The sequence below is a fragment of the Centropristis striata genome, chromosome 1 (assembly GCF_030273125.1).
Source record: "Centropristis striata isolate RG_2023a ecotype Rhode Island chromosome 1, C.striata_1.0, whole genome shotgun sequence".
In the NCBI taxonomy this organism is placed as follows: domain Eukaryota; kingdom Metazoa; phylum Chordata; class Actinopteri; order Perciformes; family Serranidae; genus Centropristis; species Centropristis striata.
In genome coordinates, this window is record NC_081517.1 from 24,652,882 (window position 1) to 24,670,724 (window position 17,843).

A 17,843-nucleotide genomic window follows, 5' to 3' on the forward strand; every position below is an offset into this window, starting at 1 on the left:
AGGCAAAGCTCACAATTTACTAATTAATCGACATTCCCACCTTCACCTATGGTCATTAGCTTTGGGTAGTGACCGAAACAATAAGATACAAGTGTCCAGAATGAGTTTCCTCCATAGAGTGTCTGCGCTCAGTTGAGATGAGTTTTTAGAATGGGTCTGCCAAAGTGTGCTCACAATGACCAGAGATATCACAAGCCTTTAAAAAGTGGCGGTTCTACACAGGGGCCACTGCCCCTCTGAAGAAGCCCTTGGTCCCTGCTGTGGCCCCTGTGTCAAATTAATAATAAAATGATCAATTTATAACAATGAACGACGGAACAATTCTTACCTATTTTTTGTTCAAACAATACCTCATTGTACGCAAAATGAACCCAGAATGTGAACATTGTATAATAGTTTAATTGTGCAATAAAAGCTTGTGTATATATAAAAAAAGATCATTCTCACTGTACTGCACTTTCAAAATAAAAAAAAGTAATTGTGCACAAAAATGAGAAATGTCATTGTCGTACAAAAAGAGTTGTTATTGTTGGTCAGTCTCATTGTTTCAATCAATGTATTTGTATCTTCCAAATACACTTAAATTAGATTTTTAAATAACCTAAAATAAAGTGTTTGAATGCTTAAATATCATCTTTGGCATTTTTTAATGTGCCCCTCTGATTAAACACTGGCCCCTCCTTGGCCCCCACAGTAAAACTGGTCTAGAACCGCCACTGCCTTTAAAAGTATTTGAGGTACGAAGGTTTATAATATCTACAAAAATTAATAAGTAAATTTGCGAGTAATAAGTGGTTATTAGTGGTCATACTGTAGAGCAGGGGTTCCCAAAGTGTGGTGCATGGACCCCCAGGGGTGCACGAGCTGCTGCTAGGGGGTGCGCGAGATGAAAAATGGTAATGGCGGTCTGATAATTACACAATTACATTTTTTCCCCCACACAATAAAGACGTGTAAATAAACATTTCCTTTGTAAAATGTAAAATCAAAAACTGTAATATTAATGAATTCATAAATGCAGGCTATTCAAAATGCACTTCATCTTAAAATGAAGCGTAGAAGCAGTTATCTTCTTCCGTTTTTCCAGCCTGTGTTATGATGACGGGGTTGTGTAACCTCCACGGTCATTTAAACTTGCTGCAATTTTTGTTCAACGCGGCTCAAAATATTATAACATTTTCCTCAACTTATCTGCTTTCTGCCTCTGATCCTGAGCCTGTCATCATCCTCTTTGCTTTTAAAAATGGAAGCTTGCACAAAACTTTGTTGCATTATATTGAAACTGTGTTCAGGTTAATTCAAATGCGAGAGCTCCTTGTTGTGATGGTGATTATTTTATTATATGTGTGTTCTGGTCATTTGAGCATGATTAAAGATGCTCCTTTAATATGGCGATAAAAAAGCTTATTGCATTTTTTTTTTTTAATTGTGGGTGCGTCAGCCCGGTTGGGACATAGAAGGGGGTCCGCGGCTAAAAAAGTTTGCTGCTGTAGAGTAATTGATTTGGGGCAATGTAACTTTAATCTGTTCCAAGCAATACACACACAAAATGAAGCTGAAGTTCAGACAAAGGAAATGCAACCAACCTCAGAAGACTTCCATCAATGTATTTCTTGTTTCCAATCTCTTCATGCAGACTGAATCAAAGCATACAACAAGTAAAGCTTTAGTTCAAGCTTCTTTTATTGCTAGTTTCACAGGCGCTTAGATTTCTAATTGCAGTTATCCTTTCAAAGCATGAGAGATCATCTTGAGGTCATTGTCTGTCTTTTAGCTGTGACATGAGTTTTATTGGATAATTTGAACCCTGAATCCCTTCTCACTGGACAACTTGTAGCTCTCTCTTTCTGCCTTTGTTGAACACAAATCCCCCTTGCACTTCTCTGATATTTTAAAAAGCACTGTTCTCTCCAGCAGAGTGTAACAATAGTAACTGTATACGGGCCTACTGCCCCCAAGCTGTCCACACACACACACACACAAAAACACATACCCAATTTATGGGTGCAACCTTGACCCTCTGTTCACCAGACAATTTGTTGCCCACTCCTTCTTTCACTCCTTCTTCCTCTTTCATGTCTCACTCTCGTTAATGTCTTCCACCCAGAGAGAAAGTGACAAAGACAGAGTGACATATTGATGGATTGAAAACTGTCTGCCTTTGTAACTCCAACATTCAGGCTGTGTGTTTGTGTGTGTGTATTTGGGAGAATTTGTAGACTTTTGGGACAGCCAAGCTAGTGTAGTGTGCCCAATTGGTGTAGTTTTATAGTCTTAAGAAGGCCTAGCAAACACACACACACACACACACACACACACACACACACGCACGCATGCACGCACGCACGCACGCACACACACACACACACACACACACACACACACACACACACACACACACACACACACATACACACACAAAAACATGCGTGCACAAACACACACACTTTATGGGAGTAACTTTAACCTTGACCTTTAATTCACCAGACAATTTGTAGCCAAGTCTTTCCTTCTTTCTTTCTTCTTTTTCTGCTTCACTCTCTTTTGTCTCATTCCTTGAGAGAAAAAAAGGGATGCTGATAGATTGATAGAGGGGGAATATCTGACTCTAGGATCTTAACAACCCCCAGCATTTTGGCTGCATGTGTGTGTTGGAGAATGTCTGGACCTCAGGGACAGCCAAAGCATGTCCCTGGCTCAGCTTTAGTATATTCATATGAAAGACTAACACGCACACACACAATCAGAGAGAGAGAGGGAGAGAGAGAGAGAGAGAGAGAAGGGCTTTATCTTTCAAAACTGAGCCCACCCCCACAGAGAGACAGACCCTCTGAATGTGGTATGTATGAGGATGTGTGTAAGAAATCAGTCTCCCTCCTCTCTCTCTCTCTCTCTCTCTCTCTCACACACACACACACACACACACACACACACACACATTCAGACAGACTTGGAGATGAAACAACTTGCGAGGCCTTCAGGAGACAGGCTAGGAAAAAAAAACTATCAGCTTGCGGGGCGGAGCTGAAAAATAAATGCTGTGTGACCTGAAGGCTGGCTGCATGGCATATCATACACATTCAGTGAGCACTCCAATCCAACATCTTCAAAGCTGACTGTACTGTACCGGCTGCTCCTACAGTTTCTCCCTGGAAGAAGTCTAAGTTAGACCTACAGATACATAACATAAGTGTACAGGCTGAATGTTGAATCTTGATAATATTGAAATATTTTTTTGTATTGTGTGAATATCTCAGTGTTTTATATTATGGTTATAAATGCTTGCAGTTAGGACTGGGCGATATGGACCAAAAGTCATATGTATATTTAGGCTGAATATCGAAATACAATATATATCCTGATATTTTTATTGCAAAGTGAGAGCAAATGTTCAGTCTGAGTCAAAGTCAAATATGAAATGTCACCAGTCGTTTTATTGAAACTTTTTATTTAAGTGAACATAAATACTGTTTAACAACAGGAGTATATTTTTTATAATCAAAGCTCCATAAAGTGCACATTTAAATAAAAAAATATCTTCAATAAAAATAGCCTATGAAATAAAATAGGACAATCTTTTTCTGAAATAAATATATTTATATGAGCAAAGAATAACGAACATTACAAAAGAACTAAATATGACAAACCCTAGTAAGGGCAGCATTTATATATGAAGAACTATATCGAACTATCTGAACTATATCGATATATGTGATATGGTCCAATTCCATATCACATTTTAAAATATATCGATATATATTTTATGTCAATATATCGCCCAGCCCTACTTGCAGGTCTTAAAATCATGTATTAGTTTTATTATGAGTAAAGATTTCATCAGAGTTCATGTGTGGGTAGAATTGTCTTTTTAAAGGTGACAGGCCTCCACCTCTGCAGCAGATACACAGGCATATAATGATCTATTGCTGCCCACTGACCAGTTTTCGAGAGTATTTTCAAGACCATCCACTTTTTATTCCCATATTATGCCTCTTCTCAGTCAGATTTCATCAGCATTTTGGCCTAAAACACAAGTTTAAACCTGCGTCAATCTTTCAACTACAAAGTGCCATATAACTTTGAACGATATTTCATCAGCAACTAAAATTTCACACTCAACTCCTCAGTCAGTGTCTGTTTCATTTGAATGTTTTCCTTTTTAAAGAAAAAAATATGTTTTTCCCTGGACAGTTTCAAAGCTTTATCTATTCACCTTCCTAAAATGGTATAGTACACAAGCAACATCAGTAAAATAAAGTAGAAAAAGTCTGTGGTGCTGCAAAGACTTATTAGATGCTGTAACGAAAGAATCGTGCTATACACAACCTTTGTTTCACTGATCAAATTGAAAGCAATCTTTAACTTGGCATTACCTGCATCCTATGAGGATGCCAGTCACTGGGATTCCATCCACCAAAATGACCACATGAGATCACACCTCATCTCAGAATATCTACAGGTACATCTCAAAAAATTTGAATATTGTGAAAAACATTTTTTGTCAATTATTTCAGAAAGTGAAACTCATATATTATATATATTCATTACGCATAGAGTGTATTTCTTGTAATTTTGTTGATTAGAGATAATGAAAACACAAAACTCAGTGTCTCAGAAAATTAGAATATTACATAAGATCTATTAAAAAAAAGAATATTTTGAACACAAATGTCAGGCTTCTGAAAAGTATCTTCATTTCTATACATCAATACTTGGTTGGGCTCCTTCTGAATCATGAATTACTGCATTAATACTTGGTGTCATGGAGGAGATCAGCCTACAGCACCATGTTGCTTTTATAGCAGCCTTCAGCTCATCTGGTGTCTCTCACCTTCCTCTTGACAACAGCCCATAGACTCCTATGGGGTTGAGGTCAGCCCAGTTATCTGGCCAGTCCAGCCCAGTAGCACCATGGTCATTGAACCAGCTTTTGGTACCTTTGCCAGTTTGGGCAGGTGCCACGTCCTGCTGGAAGATGAAAGCAGCATCTCCAAAGAGCTTGTGGAAGCATGAAGACTATAAAATGTCCTGGTAGACGGCTGCTATGTTGACTGTGGACTTCAGAAAACACAGTGGACCAACAGCAGCAGAGGACATGGACCCAAACCACCACTGACCCAGGACCAATTTATTGAACTTCTTCACAATATTCTAATTTTCTGAGACACTGAGTTTTGGGTTTTCATTATCTCTAAGCCATAATAATCAAAATTACAAGAAAAACAGGCTTAAAATAGTTCACTCTATGCGTAGTGAATCTATATAATGTATGAGTTTCACTTTCTGAAATGATTTACAAAAGATATTGAACTTTTTCACGATATATCAAAGATGAATGGAACCTGGGATCTTTGGACCTTCCCATCTCAACCACCATTGAGCAGGACTTGACTGTCCCGTCTGGATGTCTAATCTGTATTTGCGAATTAGTCTGAACTTCTGAGTTAATTTGACCCCTGTGACGCAGTGCTGAGTGATGCAGCATAACCCTTTATTATTGAAGTTCTGGGGGGGGCATTTAGAGCAGCTCCTTCAAATTTGAAGGGAATAATATGTCTGATAAATTTCAATCTGTCTGTCGCCAAAAACACAGTACGTAAATTATTTAAGAGTCACAAATAACATCCTTCTGCAGGCTGATAGGGGGGAACATTTCATCTTGAAACCACACCCTGAAACTATATCATGAACTTAATTTGAGAGTGACAAACTGAGTGGTCCAGATCTCATGTAAAGATCAATATCACTCCACCCACACCCAGGTTTATGTCCTGTTCAAACAGAACAGTAGCTGTTTCACTCGTCAACATTCCTTCAGCTGACAGGGTGTCAGACAGACCGTGTGTGTGTGTGTGTGTGTGTGTGTGTGTGTGTGTGTGTGTGTGTGTGTGTGTGTGTGTGTGGTGCCATGGTATCATATAGACTCTATAGTTAATCTTTGCAGACAAAACACTCACCAACTGCCAAATACCTCTACCCTATATACTCTTCTCTGGGACCCTCTTTCACACAGCCATACACACACACACACACACACCATGATACCAGGACTGTGTCTCACTTGTACATACTCTCATTCTTCATTAGCCAGGCTCCAGGCATTGGATTCTTTGTTTGTGATACAAAATAGAAGAGAATAATTACAATGACATAAGCACATTATACTTATTCTGCTCTATAAAGTCTAACTAACTGCAGTAACTACGCAAAAGGTAAAACTGAAAAAAACTGCTTTAAAGTTTTTTAACGTGTTTTAACTGGCCAACCAAATGGGTTATAGGTAGATAAGTGATATGACACTTATTTATACATGTATTGATGATGTAATTTTTATGCTAAAAAATAATGATGACTTATTTGACCCTTGACCCCAAAAACATAGTTACTGCATTGCTGTAAAAGGTTCTAATAGAAATGCAAAACCAGAGTGGAGTAACTATACTGTTGTCTTCTTCTTTCAGCTTTTATATTTTGTTTTTTAGTGAGTAAACATTTTCAAATTGATTTGTATTTAACAACTCTATTCAAAGATTTGTGTATTTTAGACTTAATGCTATAAAGAAATGCTATATTTTAGTCTTAATATAATTTTATCTCACTTGTTTACTTGATCACTATCTAGATAATAATTCCCCTTTTAAATAAACATATAATTGCTATTATTTTTATGTTTAAATTAGTATATATATCCAAAGCAGACCATGGTAAGTGCAATTACTGCTTTGGTTTTGAGTTGGATTTTGTGGTTTTTATATAATTATTTCTCTGAAATAAAGCAAAATTGAAATCTAAAACTTTGTCACAAGATAAAACAGACATCAAGGGGTTCATTTTTAGTTATGACTCAATTTTGACCAAAAATGTAGTTACTGCAGTTAGGCTTTGTAGGGCAATAGAACATAGAAACACTTCTAGTTACATTTTTACATATGCAGTCTTTTAAATGTTTCCTTTTTTAAAAGCTCCCATGATTTCCCTTTTAGCTCCTTCCCCTTCTTTCAACTCCTTTTTCTCTTATTCCCTCATTTTCCCCCAGTTTGGCCTACTTCTTCTCTCTTCTCTCTTCTCTCTCTACTTGCCTATCTCCTGCCATCTCTATCATACCTCATTTTCTCCTGTTTCCTCCAAAATGTGTTCATGTCCAGTTGCTTCTCATCCTATGTGTGGAGTGATTATATATTAATGTTTACAGTGTGTGAGCTGAAGTTGTGTCCCATGCCAGCTTCTTAGCATATTTGATGCAGAGTGAGAAATGGCTCCATGCTATCACTACTTTGACTATTATTATGATGGAAAGGATGAACAGATTTGGCATGTTTCTTTTCTTCTTCTATTTTCTTGATTTTGAATAAAGCAGTTTTTCCTGTCATCTGGTAATAATTATAGATATTTACTAAATTCAAATTTATGTCAGTATTTTGTCTAACTTGCCTTTTTCCTTACACATTATATATATTTTATAACTATGTAGTAATAGAATGTCGTCAGTTAATTTTGCCATCACACAGATACAATATTTCCCACCTTGCTCCACATCCCACAGACCCATTCAAATGTGTTGAAAGAATGAGTTGATGAAATTGATGCTTTCTAGTGAGAATGGAGAAAAATACAGATATTTTGAAAATAAAATCTTCTCCAAATGATTTGCTGTTTCTGTAATGACAATATGGAAAATATGTGTTTACCACATTTACCCAGGGAAAGAGGATTGAGCACTTGTTCAGCCTAGAACACAAATTACATACTTTACACGTTGATAGAAGAGAGTACCTCGAAAGAAAAGAATCTTATTTTTTTTGTGAAACACTGGCACAGTTTAAGTTTCTGCTCCACTTTGTGTTTTCATATCTACAGCTGATGTGATGAGTGACAGACATAAAACTGTAGACACAGAAAGAGAAGGTAAAGAGGTGTGTTATGGGCATATACCTCGGAGATGAAAGCGGGAGAGAATGAGGGGAGATATGACAGGAGAGTGTGAATGTCCTCATTTAGAGGTGCTAATCCCTCCATTGACACACACACACACACTCTCTCAAAGACATCGTGTACCCTCTGACAGTCACACACAGACACACATTCATGTGCATGGGCTTGCTGTGTCAAGGGACACCCGACAACTGGTCACTAGATTGAGCAGGTGTTGATCATCAATCTCTCTCTCTCTGCTTCTCTCTTTCTCTCTCTCTCTCTCTCTCTCTCACACACACACACACACACACACATGCACACACTGCTACACAATTGGGTGCTAGAAGGAAGATATATTGTGAGAACATTATATGGTAATTAAGATTAAGATATCCCCTTATTAGTCCCAAAACGAGGAAATTCAACATCCGCATTTCACCCATCGTTTACACACCAGTGAACACACACCATGATAGGAGTAATGAGCAAATTCAAATTCAAATTCAAATAGCCTTTATTGTCATTATGTAGGCAGCTATACAACGAAATTGAAAGTGTCGCTGCATAAGGTACATAGTTAAGACAATCGTAACATAATACAACATGAGTAAAAACATTTAAAAATACCAAGCTAAACAAGGACAGAAACAAGAACAAGGACATGTGATGCAATAAATAAGTATAAAAATAAATAAATGACTACTTAAATGCTGCAAAATTATAGATTAGGTAGATTGTATGTCTTGCACATATCATTTGTGTTGCACATGTCCATTTTATTGCACATTTTAATTAATTTATCCTGTGTGGGTGTTGAGAGTTCTGACAGCCCAGGGAAAGAAGCTGTTTTTCATCCTGCTAGTTCTGCATTTAAGGCTTCTGTAGCTCCTCCCAGAGGGCAGCAGGCTGAGCATGTGGTGACCTGGTGGAGGTGGTCACGGGCGATCATCCTCACGCTAGAAAGACATCACGTGCTGTCGATGTTGTCCAGGGAGGGCAAGGGGCAGCCGATTGTCTTTGCAGCAGTCCTAACGCCAGACTACATCACAAATTAGATATAGTCTGGAGACCACCTATTCATTTTTCCGTAGAGGAGGCATTGTTCAGAGCCGTTTATTGGGCACTACGAACGTCTATTTTAAGCTTCTGTACATAGCTGTTAGCCAATCGTATCAATCGCTCAGCCAGGCCTCCAGACTGCCGAACAGAACCTGGTATCGACAACTCTTGATTGCATTCTCCTCCTCAGGACCCAGCTGTGTTGCGGAGATACCGAGTTGGGCTGCCTCCTTTATCTGGTCCTCCATCTAGACGATCAGTGGTGAGACGACCACAACGACCGGGGTCTCGCTAAACTCCATTAGCTTAGCCACTAACGGGGCTAGTTGGTAGATTAGGCTTTTGCCAAATCCTGTTTCTCAGCAAGGCTAAAACATCCTTGTTGGTGGTGATAAAGGAGTGTTAACCCAAACATTGTTCTTCTTTTAAAATAAACTTTGGCTCTAAACTATCTAGAACACTGTCTACAGCTAGATCCAAAGAGAGCTTGGCGTCTGCTGCAGCCATGTTGGATCCGTAAGAAAACTACAAGTTTCCGTCGGTCCAATAGTACGCGTCATCGTCTTGCCGTCCCTCCCCGTTCTGTGATTGGATAACAAAAGCAGGGCTAAGAATCGGCCATGGACACCATGCCGCCTTGCAGTTCGAAACGAAATTGAGCATGCAAGGCAGCATGGGTAAACCCAGGCTAACCCTCTGCAGCTCACATAACTGTGCCCAGGGAGCAGTGTGTGTGTGTGTGTGTCACTCTCTGATCAGCTCCGTGCCTTACATCCTGCGTCACAGTGTCGTGTCGCCTCATTGGGTCTTCTTGTCACCTTTGGAAGAAACTAGCAAAACGCAATGTAGGATTCGTAAGAATAGTCAGAATTGAACCCTTACTCTAAAATTACCGTCACCCATTAGACGTTAGGTGTTTATTGGTTGGTTAGATAGCAAAACTAAGTTTCTCCACCACATGGCAGGGAGACAAACCTGTTGTCCCGGGTTTGATAGCCTCATGACTTCCAACACAGCCAGTTGAGAAAATACCTGCCCTGATCAATCCTAGGATTGCAGGGCAAGTACTGTTGGGAACCGCAGTGGGATCCATAATAATACAGTAGGGGGATTAGGTGCCTGGCATAAGGGAACCACAGCCCTTGATGTGCCAGTCCTGGGATTCAAAACAGTGAACCTCCGGTAACAAGGCACATACTCTAACCTCTAGGCCATGGACCCCAATAATAGTAACTGCTCTAATGTCTTAATGTCTCAATGCTACAGATATGACATATCTGTTTCCTTTGCAGTTTGGCTTCTTCCTCTCCTCTGCTAGACATTTTCATGAGCACTTAATATAAATCACCAATAGCAATAACATTCTCTGGAGTAATAACATTACCATGGCAACTTTGGGAACCACTCACTTCCTGTATAGGAGTCTGCTGTAGATGCTTCTGCCAACACCTTAAAGAACCCTAAAATATAACAATCTAAAGGAGAAAACCAGGAGAATGTTAACACTGGTAATTGGCTTCTCTTTCACTGTAGGGTTTATATGTCATTCCAAAATACATTTTCAAGAAGTCTAGGTACATATACTAACTGCATATTGTAAGCTTTTTACAAAAATGTATTAGTCAAAATAAGCCCTCAGAATATATTTAATTATTTCAGACATTCATTACTGCACTGCCATGTAAACAAGAATGCCAGAATTATGATAAAACAAATAATTCTACAGCTAAACATTTCAATAAGTCAGTTGAATTTTATGGTGCACTGTAAAGTCAGTTCTCTTGACAGGACATTATGTGCAATGGCCATTTACTGGACACAAATCAGAGGCACTCATTGTTATAGGTTTGTGTGGGTGCCTGCGTGATTTTGGGAAAGAACAGAAAAAGCAATTAAATGGTGAAATGTAAATGAAATGATCCTATTATCCCACATACTGTAGGCAGTGAATGTGTGTAGAAACATATGAAGGAAGCGTTCGTTGGCTATTGTCACAGTGTTAGACATGCCAACTATGTTCAACACCTACTATCCACACATTAGTTACACACATTCTCTTCTTGAGCACCCGTAACCACACACACACACACACACACACACACACACACACAGTTGTACATCTATCTTTGTGAGGGGCCTCTTTGGAATAGTGAATTTAAGGTTATAATAGTTTTGAATTTTTCATTAGTTTTAGTTTTAATTGGATTGTGAATTTTTGTTTTCAAATTCAGTTAGTTTTAATGTGTTTTTAGAGTGAGTTTTCTAGTTTTAGTTCAGTTTTATTTTCTGAAAATGCTTAGTTTTAGTTTACTTTTTATTAGTTTGAGTGTTAGTTTTTAGTTTTTTGTAATGGGGTATTTGTTGGGTGGAAGATTAAAAGGGGTTACAGTAAATGTTGCCTTTATTTCCTTTGTCTTATCCATCTTCAAAAAGTTGACAAAGACGAAAACAAAGGACATTTTCACTATAATTTTAGTTATCTTTAGTTAGTTTTGTAACCACACAATACAGTTTTCAGTTAATTATCTCTTTTTTAAACTCTCATTTTTATTTTTATTTCAGTTAACGAAAATGTTTTTTCAATTCTAGTTTTCGTTTTCGTAAACTATCATAACCTTGTTCCCTAGCCTCTTACCCTAACCCTTAACCTAACCTTCACCATCACAGCTAAATGCCCAACCCTAACCCTGACATAAACCTAATTGTAACCATAACCCTTAAAACAAAGTCTGAAAAAAAGAAAAGTGAGGACCAGCTGAAATGTCCTCACTTTGCAAAAATGCCCTCACTCTGTTGGTTAAAAACGTGTTCTGGTCCTCACTATGTAGGAAGTACAAGAACACACACACACACACACACACACACACAATTGTTAAAGACATTTAAATGGTCCAGTGTAAATAGTGTTAATGTCATGTAAATGCAAGTTGTAGAATAGCGTATTTGAGAGCTGCTATTATTAGGGGACTGCCAGATTAGTTATGGTTGACAACATGCTACTCTCAGCTAAGCACACTGTGGTTACAGTCATTTTACACTTGATTATCCCCGCTCTGTCTGTCCACTGTAATTGACTTGCACTTAAACACTCATACAAGACATACAGACTAGTTAGTGTGCTATTTGCAGCCCCGCTGCGTGTATATGCTTTTGGAAAGTCCCAGTCCTTGTACGTGTCTCAGTGCAGAAGCATTATGAAAACCTCATGTCTCACAAGAAGCACTGTGTCCAGCCCACATTCAGCCGCCAACTGTGGCTGGTTGGTTGCAGTGGAGATGATGGAAATACCAGGACTAATATTCTTTGATCAAAGCTTCTGATTGGTGATTAAAGGTTTCTATTTTCATGCAAAGTAAACCGAAGCATTGCAGGGATTTAGCTGTATCTTCCAAATGTACAGCTTTATTCATTTACTATTTGTTTCAGTCTCTATCAAAGCTGACTTAATGTGGCATTTTCACATTTGAGTTGACATTGCTAATTACAAAATTCATGTGACTCATAGTTAAATGAGAAGAAGGAAAACATATTGGCAAACTGTTTCTTCTTGGTGACATATTTTGTAAAAACAAGTGTTATTCAATGCATGATGAATGTGTCTGTGTTTCTCTGATAAATGAGTAAAAAACACAACAAGAAGCTGCTGAATATGACCATCAATCTAGAATTCATTCCTTCATGCTAAGCTTTCCAGACAAGACAAGCTGCAGACTATAAGATGTCAGCGTCACTAAACCCTTCTGTTGTGGTTCATTTTCTGCAGTTGGATTGATTTACATTTACAGCTGTATTTTAAGATATTTTGGCGTGATTTTGTGGAAATGCAAAATTTTTATAATTTATAATTCATTTTTGTGAATGTGATGTTGACAATAAAAGGCAGGAAGTGGTAACAAAAAAAAAATAGAAAAATGAATAGGATCATCAATGATTATTTTCTCTGTTGTCACATTTTATTAGACTTAGTTTAATAATATAATACACTTTAATAGATTATTAGTCTGTTTTTATTTTTGTTAATATCAGTGAGTTTTTTTCTGTTTGTTAAAATTTGTTTTCTCAAATCTTTCTTTATATATAAACATGTTAAAGATACAACATTTTACATCTCTATATAGAAATAAAAAACATAATTATTTAAAATCATCACCCTCTGAAATTCATCTCTCTTCCTGTGTGTGTGTGTGTGTGTGTGTGTGTGTGTGTGTGTGTGTGTGTGTGTGATCTAGTGGCCCTGCCTGGCCTGTGTCTCTCTACCTCTGTCACTCTGAATGAAAGCATAATAAAAAGTGACTAGTTTTTCATTCACACTCCACAGAGGGATGAAGCAGTTTAATACGCTGATAAATAATGAAGTGGCAAGAGTAACAATCTGCCAATGCACACACACACACACACACACACAGAGAAGACAGCCCACCTCCCAGCACACACAAATATATCTCCCCTTCAGTGCAACAAGTAGCTTTTAATTTCAATGAAGATTTTGTTTGTTACTTTTAACAGATGTTATGAGGAATATATAATGAAAACACATAGACTGTATATAAATAATGGACGTAGTGACCGTGACGTTACGTTGGTTTGTGGCCCGTTGGAAGAATCGAGTTCAGTGTTACACTCGTCGCCATCTTGCGTCTCCATCTTGTTTCCGATACGGGGAGCAGACCATATCTGGACTGTGGAGGAGGAGAGGGATCTGATCACTGACTACAGCCTCTCTACACCTCAACCTGACTGAGAGAAGATGCTGCTAATTCATGTTAGCATTAACTGGGATGTTAGTTTTGGCTAGCAAAAACAAAATGTACGTTACTGACCTCAGAAAACTGAGCAGCGACTCCTTGGAGTGTCTGTTAGTCCAACCAAATGCTGAACAAGACATTTTTACTGAACAAAACGTTCAAATAAACTGTCATTAAGTGAAAATACAGTGAAAGGGTCAAAGTTATGAGACCAAATCGGTAATCTTTTCTATCTATATAACGTTATATATAACTTTATTGACACGTTGCCATGGATACGCATTGCTCTGCTTCTCTCCTGATGACGGCTCGCCTTGTTAGTGACCTGTCAATCAAAGGTAGCCACGCCCCAAATCATATGATTCTTTATCTTCTATTTTCTTTTAAATGGGGCCATTATTAGAACTAATAACATCAAATTGTCTTGAAGATCATTTTTAACTAGCAATTGAGACCATAGTGTTGTCCTGAAAAAAAATTCTGAGGTAATAAATCAAGTGAGAAGTTTTTCTCATTTTGCACTGAAATGAATGGGCAGATTTTTTTTGCTGCCAAACTTAGCGCCCCCTGCTGGAATTTTTGGTAGAATGCAGCTTAAGGCACTTCCTGGTTTGCCTCCCGTCTCTGACCCGGAGGTTGCCGCCTGTGAAAACCACATATAGCTTGATGCAAGTTGATGCAAGTTGCAAGAGATTAAGACTTTGAGATTTGCCTCCCCAATATAAAACCTAACAATATAACTTAGAAAATCTGATGATGTCTTTTGGTTTAGTGAGTGAGGAAAAGCTCACAGACAGACCAGGAGATTACTTGATTAATCAATTAACATGCTGTAAATAAGTCCAAAACACACAATGGGATATTTGTGAGATTTAAACAGTTATGTATGCAGATTACGCTTTACTTAACAGAAGACAGTCAGTGTGGATTGCACAACAGAGCGTTTACGTGCCACTCACATCTCGCTAACAATGTGTTGGAAAACAAGCACTTGCTGGAATGCAGACATAGTCCTCTCAGTCAGTCACTCAGCCTGTCACATACAGACCCATGTGTAGGGTTAACCACCAGAAGTCAACAATAAAAACAGCAGCAGACAACAAAAATATGTGTAAAAAAGGGAACACATTTCTTCAATAAAGTAACATAAATGTGCTACTATGACTATGACTAGAATTGGACATGAAATAATTTTTTCTTCTACAGTTAACAACTCACATACAAAACAGTCATGCTCAGTTTCTTACTTTCTGTAGTTCTGTTATCCCTCTCTTTCTCCATTTATTCACTCTCTCCCCCTTAAACTCTTCTTCTTCCCGCTCTCTTCACATCTTGCCTAGAGGCAGGTATTAATTGAAGGACCCTTGTTATAATAGGTTCTAATTGTTAATCACACAGCCTTGTTAGAGAGCAGTCTGATTGTAATTACAGATGCTCGTTAGTCGGGGTTCTATCATTAATTAGACATTGTGACCTTGGTAATTACTGCAGCCATACATGTATATGTGCTAGTGATTTTCTCATGGAAATTTCCCTGTTCAAATGTCCAAAGACAGATTGTTCCCTGGTTGGCTTGTTCCAGTGGGGAGATCTGAGAGTTTTGAGAGTTTCTTGTTTTGGTGAAACAAAATAATTCCTCAATGAGAGAAGAGGCCTCCAGCTCACAGAACCTTGCCTTCTAATATTTGGTCAAAGCATCCATCCTCATATTAATTACTGACAAGCATTGTTAACCTCATACTTATATATTGTTACATAACCTCAGCTGTATTTTACTTTCCATGAGAATTAATAGTAGCTGAATTGTAGATTATGAATGAGCTCAGGACTGGTGGCAGAAGGTGGTTATGCTTGAGTTAAGAGATACAGAATGGAACAACAAAATGCATGTCACAGGCTTCATTAATCTAGTTAATGAGCATAATAAAGCTCTGTCAGCCCTCTGTGCACACAGTACATCAGTATGACAACAGACTTATTGTGGCCTACACAAAGACAAATATATGGAGTGCCATGGTGTGTCATAGTGGCTTATACCATTACTTATTACGTTATTGCAATGGCTGGCAATATATATTCCATGTCATTGACCTCACTTTAGCCTGTTTTCCATCTGTGTTGGCTGTCTACAGAACATGTGATGACACGTCTCTTAAATCTAAAGAGAGAGTGCTGCCTGACCCGCATATTCAACAAATGCGTCAAAACCTGAAGGCATTTCAGAAAAAGGACTGCTGTCAACCTGTCAAATCTGCTGTCCAGATTTTAGTATACCCTAAAGCAGTGGTTCCCAACCTTTTTCTTGAGGGACCCACATTTTTACCATTGTAAACTTTGGTGACCCCCCCATTGTCCATTGCTTCTATGAAGCCGAACTCAATGTGACTTTCATGGTACCCTCTCTTTTTCTTTTTGAGATATTCAGCATTTTCGTCTCCCTGACGCGCCGCCATTTTTCCATTAGCTCTGTATTTCTGTTGTTAGGTGAGGTTACCGATAGGTGAGGTTACTGCTAGGTGAGGTTACCACTAGGTGAGGTTACCGCTAGGTGATGTTACCGCTAAGTGAGGTTACCACAAGGTGAGGTTACCGCTAGGTGTGGTTACCGATAGGTGAAGTTACTGCCAGGTGAGGTTACCGCTAGGTGAGGTTACCTGTGTCTACTGCAGGAGGGATGTTACACATGTCCTTATTTTCGCGATATAGCCTTTATTTTAAAATTTTTCTATCGTGTTTTTTTTTTTTTTTTTTTAATAAATGAATAGTTTAATGTAGCCCTTATTTTGTTGTTTTTGTCCCACTAATGAATTAAATGCTGACTCATCTATATTTAACAACTTTAAGGATTATTCCATAGCTGGATGGGTAGCCATGCATAGCCACACTGCAGAAAAGTGTTGTCTAAAAACAAGATAAAAACACTAAATCTGAGGGAAATGATCTTGCTGCATGGACAGATAATTTACCTTGACAAGATTCCTTAAATTAAGATTGTTAAATCTAGAAATAAGCATGTTGAACACTTGAAAATAAGAAATTAACTCTTAAAACAAGATAAATTATTTATCACTTCTAAATCTAAAGTTTTTTTTATATTGGTAAGAAACAAATAATTGTCAGTGCACTCTGCTCGGGCCAGTTCATCGCTGCTTGCAGCTTTAATTTATCTTGTTTTAAGAGTTAATTTCTTATTTTAAGCGTGCGACATGTGGAAACATCCTTTGTGTGCAAATGTGTCCATCAGCAGCTTTCAGAGGGTGCAGGTGGAAGGAAATCTCTGGAGGGGCAATAAGATAACAGGGCGCGGGTCGCAGTGCATGTGGACAACAGATGATGTACCCCCAGGCATAACTGTTAGCTATGAGTCTTCATCTGTATTATCTGGGTTTTCATGTGCCATTTAAGTTATTGTTTGAATTCCACCATCAGCTGCTGCAGGTCTGTCATCAGTAACCCCTATGCCCTGACACTAATAAAGTGTGTCTGTTTGTTCATTTTACAGAGAAGAAAGACTTTGTTACACGTTATAATTCAATTTGGCTTTTTTTGTTGTTGAACATTTGTGTTTAATTAATTCGCAACATGTAGATTGATCATCTTTATTTCGTGAATCTATGTGAAATTAATTTAGTAAATCTACCTGAGCATTCTTAATGTTCTTTAAGTGTTCTTGTAGTTGATTTAATAAGACCTTTTATTCGCCCTGAAAACCTACTCACTAAACAATAGCTCAAGAATTGATACACCCCTACCGATCACTTTTAAGATCAATGTACAACTTTTAATTTCTGCAAATGACAAGTAGCTCCCTGAATGGTATTATTCTGAAAGTTTGAGTCAAGATCTGGGGTTAGTAAGAGTATAGGCTATTTTTCGGTCTGCTATCCTCGTATCACATTATGTCTTGCTGTTTTATTACAGTTTCCTTCCTCTCATGAGTAAGCTTTAGCAGCTGTTCCTTACTGGGTGTAACGTATGCAGAATGTGTCCTCTCCAGTTTAGCATCAGTCAATCTGATGGACCTCTTGGTCTGTTGGAAAAAGCTGCATGTGCATTTATCTGAATGACTGGCTTCACCTAGTCGTACCTAGCCTACCTGTCTTGGCAAACATGAAAAGAACAAAG

General features: G+C 38.2%; 1 protein-coding gene across 3 annotated transcripts in view; it reads left to right on the forward strand.

Annotated features, from left to right (window-relative positions):
* The window catches only part of tenm3 (teneurin transmembrane protein 3), a 207,255-nt gene that overhangs the window by 30,421 nt on the left and 158,991 nt on the right, over positions 1–17,843 (forward strand). The gene's annotated exons all lie outside the window — the stretch shown is intronic.